General features: G+C 31.5%; 1 long non-coding RNA gene across 1 annotated transcript; it reads left to right on the top strand.

The window, feature by feature from the left end:
* Positions 703-1,239, top strand: LOC110267035. The gene is made up of 2 exons (XR_002354340.1): positions 703-769; positions 988-1,239. It is a non-coding gene; the product is annotated as an uncharacterized LOC110267035 (long non-coding RNA).

The raw sequence follows: 5,966 nt of genomic DNA, 5'->3' as shown, positions 1-5,966 counted from the left end.
AGTGACAAATCAGTGAGTGAGGGAGGTTTTTGGAAAATATTGGAAGCTACATATTAGTAATTAGTATTTATTTAAGATTATCTTTTTATTTCAGGCTTTTGGTAATTGTGTATTCATTGTTGCTGCCGCTGCCACCTCTCTTGGTTTGCTTTTGCTGCGATATTGCTGCTGCAATATAGATTTATTTTCTACTCTGCGGTGCTAGTTGATTATCTTAATTTTAGTCTACATTTCACTTGAATTAATTTTCAACATATGAGCTACGTTAATCCTAGTTGCTAGTGTCCAACTTTAGTCAATGAATAGAACTAAACATTTTTCAAAATTTATTTTGTGTTTGCTTGCTTGCTTTTAGTTTACTTCCTGAACTGAATCTTGTGTTTGCTTGTTTGGTAAATCTTGATGTCATGCTTTTTCATGCAAAAATTGTTAGAAAATTGATTGATTTGTTACATAATTGATAACTTTTGATCATCTTGAGAAATAAAGAAATATGATTCTGATGAGATTATTACAATTTGTGTTCTTGGAGCAGCTGCCCGCTGGTGCTGGTAGTTCTAGCCCCTTGCATAGATTACATAGTTTTGGAAATTTAAGCGAGACTATCAAGGTATCATAATTTTTTTTAAATAATATATAATTTTTTATGGAATGTTCAATATGATCAATATTCATGTATTTTCTTTATTTTGTGCAATTAACTTGTTCTCGTTGCTACAAATAGGCCCTTTGATCTTGATGAGGCTGTTATTAGGAGGCTACAAAGAAGGTAAACATACTTTTTTAATATCCTATTTTAAGTCCTAACTTCAGCCATTGGCTCAAATTTTCAATGGCTATTGATCCTTGAGCTTCACTTCAGTTCAGATGTGTGTGCTTGGTTCTGAAAGCTTGTTTTCTTGTTCATTATTAGATATTTTGTATTGATTGGAGACTAGTTTTGCTTTCTAATCTTTTTCACATGTTATTCTTGTCTTTTGTATGAAGAAAATAAACCGGGTATATTTGATGCTATTCTTCGTGGACGCATTGATTTCTCATCGGATCCTTGGCCTTCTATATCAAGCAGTGCCATAGATCTGGTCAAGATGTTACATACTGATGCTAAGGAATGGCTTTCAGTAGTTGAAGTCCTTAGTAAGTTAGTAAATTTGTATTATGTCAAAAGTGGTTTATATTTTATATGTAATTGTATTGCACTATTGTTTATAAAAACCAACTGGTTGTGTGTTATCTACTGCATAAATCTCTAGTCTTATCTTTGAGATCCGATCTGTTGGAAGGATAACAAAATCAGCGAAGACTAAAAAACTGGCATGAAATAGATTTAATTGTGACACAAGGACTTTGCTATATAGAGGTAAGCTTGACATGAAACATGCTAAAATTGATACACACGCAGACGCTCTATTTGTGGCATTGCAGGCAACATAGTTCTAGCATTCTTCTATATTAAGAGAAGCTTAAGATTTTTATTTTGATTCATTATGGTTGTTTGCTATCATTGCAGTCAATGCAATGTTTACATTCCATTTGTCAATGTTTTATGTGATTTTAATGCATAATTTTCTGATAAGAAATAAAAAAGGATGGATGAATGGGGTTTCCTACTAGACCTCTAAAAAACTTGTTCTTAGCAACCTATGTCACCGGAAGGGGCTCCCTACTAGACCTTCAAAAAACCTGTCCTTGACAACCTAGATCAAAGGGACGAAAATTGAATTCACTCAATCTTCTCCATGCAACAAGCGAAGCAAATCACTCACCTCACATAATCACACTAAAAAAACATGCATAAAGCACTAAAGAAATTTTATTCATCAAAAGTTATGTAAATTGTCTCACCAAAGGTGTTTAAATAGACTCCTAATAAACTAGCTAAAAGATAAGATAAGATAACTAATTTAAATCAAATTTGATCTTATTGGATTATATCATATTTGATTTAAATTATAAAATCCTAAAGATATGATAACTAATTCAAATCAGATTTGATCTTATTAGATTAGATCAGATTTGATTTAAATTTAAAATCCCTAAAAATACTACTAAACAAATCAAAAGTAAATCAAATCTTCCAACAAACTCTAACAACAAAACAAACTTAAAATAAAGGCCTAAAAATTCGAAAATAAATAATAAAATATGCCTCCCATTGAATTTGAAAAGCTTTATTGGGCTTCTTGTTGTCTTGCTTTAGCCCAATGGGCCTTATGAATTGTTGCCCTTTCAGCACCACTGTTTTTGAGACGGACTCTTGGTCTTCTAGATGTCCAAGACTGGTATGGCACAATTCTTCTAGAATTCAGATCCTTGAATATGATAAGATTATCATTCCGTCCCTTAGCTCTAAGATGACGAAAATGCCCACCTGACCACGTATCATTTTCACTAATGCTTCCTTGATGCTAGCATGAATTTTTTCACGTTAATTCAGTTAATGAAATGATTTAATGAGATGAGATGGAAATTTTCATTTGTTCACTTTGCTTTTAGAAAAATGTACCTATATTTTTTATTTGGAACCCAATGTATGAAATTGAAATATGCCTTTAGCCTCTAGTATTTGAATTCTAATGTTATACCAAGTCTTGAGAGTTAATATTAATATGTTCAGGTTAGAGGTAGCCAGCTATGGGAGACTGATGTCTACACATATGATTCAGATCTTATTACTGGTATGTATTATTATAAAAAGGGGCTACTAATTTTGATTACTAAGTGACAAATTTGACATACTTGAAATTAGTACTGATTTTGGAATTTATTGTATAGTTCTCATGCATACAGGTTACTGTCGCCCAACAGCTTCTCCACCTCCGACAACTATACAAGAGTTGCGTGCAATCATTCGTGTGCTACAAATTAGTCCAGATGTTGTTTAGGAATTAGATTAGATTTTTTCTAATATAGAATTGAAATTTTTTTAAATGCTTATTTTGGAAGTTGAATTTATTTTTTCTTAAATTTTTCATTCATATTTTATTATGTACATAATTCATATAAATCAATGGAAGATTAATTTTTTAGTATTTTATTTTATTTGAAAGATTAACTTATTAATATTTCTATTTTCTTTTTTCTTTTTTCTTTTTTTTAAAAAGATTAGGCCACGTTTTTGAAGTTTAACGACAAGTTTTCACTTTTCGGCATGCTTTAAAAGTGTTGTTGTCTATCCATCTTTCGGTACGCTTTAAAAGCATGGTTGTAACTTGTATGTCTATTTTTTGGCATGTTTTAAAAGCATGGCTACAGGGTTATACATACAACCACGCTTTTAAGCGTGCCAATAGATAAAAGCATGGCAAAAAGTAAAGCGTACCAATAGATCAAGAAAAGCGTAGCGATGGATCAACTAGCACGCTTTCGGATGTGACCCTTTCAAAAGCGTGTCGTAGCTCAAAAAGCGTGGCAAAAAGTTATCAGCACATTTTTTCGCACTTTTTGGCACGCTTTAAAAGTGTGACAAAAGACTTATTTTTTTGTAGTGTTCCTTGGTTCTTTTCCTCAGTCCGAAATACATTACATATATATATATATATATATTTGAGAATGGCTTCTTGAGAATATGCTTTTTGAAAATAACAACACTAAAAACTTGTTGTATAGTGCTAACCATCTTGTTAATCAAATTGACAAAGATTACCAAGATAACTTAGAGTTCTTTCTAGAATTAAAGGGTTGTAGCACAAGAGGCAAAAGAAATACAATCATACCAAAAGTTGATTGAAGTGATTAATTTAAAAAGAGGGGAAAAAAAGGACATGAAAGTGTCAAAGTAAAATAAAATCGAGAATTCGCTAATGTAAAAAGCCAAAAGGCTACAAAGGGCAAGCATTAAATAACAAAAAAAAAGAGAGAACAAACAAGAAAAAAAAGGCATAATCATCAAGAAAATAAGAAAAAGTTAGGGAGAGTTTTGTACAAATTTATATTCTTAGGAAGCATCTCAAGGATAAGATAGTTAAACCTTTTTGGTATACTATTAATCTACATTTTTTTCATTTTTATTCAAAAATGTATGTAAATATTATTGTAATTACAGATATATTTTTCATCCACATGACTATAATCTATATTAATTCAGTCAATCAAAAATAGAATTAAAATTAAAATGAATAAGCCAAGACTTACTTGCATTGCAGTTGAACCAGATCTTGCAAAATATGATGTATTGACGGAGTCAAACCTCAAAAAGGTCTCTGAGATTGACGTCGTGCACTAAAATCATCCTTGAGATTTTAATTGCAGCAATTACGTCCCTGAAATTGAGAAAAGTGCACCATATTAATCCCTGACTCATTTTCCATTAACGACGTGATGACATGGCTTGATGATGTGGACTGTAAGTGACACATGTCACTCCATGATTTGGCCATGTGTAATGATATGATGATATGGTGACCAGTGACACGTGACATGTTGATGTGGATGGTTGTGCCACGTGTCACAATGTTATTTGGCCACGTGTCTGTTTGTACCACATGTCGCAACAGTATTCATCCACGTGTCGTCCATTATGTCATCATTGTAGATGCACCAAATTAGTCCCTCACTTTGCATTAAGTGACTCATTTTAGTCTCTAAAATTGAATGTCGTGCACCAAACTAGTCCCTTCACCAATTTTTCTCATTTTTTTAAAATTTAAAATTTTCAATATCTTAGATGCACTAATTTCATTTCTATTTTTTCATATATCGTTTAAATATAAGTGCTTTCATAAAAATTTTTAAGATTTTAGTTTTAATTATATAATTTTTTTTTTAATTGTATAATTTTTTAATAATTTAACATTGGTAAATTTTGTAATATATAAGTATGTTATTATAAAAAAATTAATTATATGATTGATTAGACACATTTTTTTCATAAAAAAACGTATTTTTAACAAGAAATCAATAATTAAAATAAATATCTTTTTTTGTTCTTATGAAATACACGTTTTCGATATGTGTAAATGAGCTAGATTGAAGTCACTTCAAGTACCATCACTATCATCTCCGACCTCTGCAGTCTAGACGAAAGAGGTCAAAGATGGTAATGCGGAAAGCTTGAAATGCCTTCACGTCAACTCCAAAAGGGCGGTTAGGGGTATCCGCAAGAGAAAAAATATTTTATAAAAGCACTAAAAGAGGTCGAAGATGGTAATGAAGGTGTTTGAAATGCCTTCACGACTTCACGTCAATTCCAAATCGACGGTTAGGGTATTCGCAAGAGAAAAAATATTTTATAAAAGCACTTTTATTTGATTAACATGTGAAAAAATAGAATTAAAATTAATGCATTCAAAAATATTGAGAATTTTGAATTTATAGAAAAAATGAGTAAAAATTGGTGAAAGGACTAGTTTGGTGCACGACATTCAATTTCAGGGATTAAAATGAGTCACTTAATGCAAAGTGAGGGACTAATTTGGTGCATCTACAATGATGACATAATGAATGACACGTTGACGAATACTGTTGCGACATGTGGCACAAACAGACACGTGGCCAAATAACATTATGACACATGGCACAACCATCCACATCAGCATATCACGTGTCACTGGCCACCACATCGTCATATCATTACACGTGGTTAAATCATAGAATGACACATGTCATTTACAGTCTACGTAATTAGTATAATTAGAATCTCAGGGATAATTTTAATTCACGACATCAATCTCAATGACCATTTTAAAATTTAACTCTGCATTGATGATCTGTGAAAATATATCGCATTTGGATTAAAATAGATTTGAAAACATAAACTGAAGCCCATGTGAAATGAACAACGAAGGTGATGAAGGCTACATTAATGTGTTGTTGCAGCGTGTGTTGTGTATAAGGATATATGTGGTGTAATGCAAATTGAGCAAAGATCATTCGATCTTGAAATCCGGGGACCACTAATCTACATCTTTTACATAATTATGAGTACTTTTCTAATTTTAAAGTAATTATTTTTATATTTCTATATT

Source organism: Arachis ipaensis, chromosome B09 (genome assembly GCF_000816755.2).
Source record: "Arachis ipaensis cultivar K30076 chromosome B09, Araip1.1, whole genome shotgun sequence".
NCBI lineage: Eukaryota > Viridiplantae > Streptophyta > Magnoliopsida > Fabales > Fabaceae > Arachis > Arachis ipaensis.
Note: the sequence above shows the minus strand (reverse complement) of the source record. Positions and strands in the feature narration are given on the sequence as shown.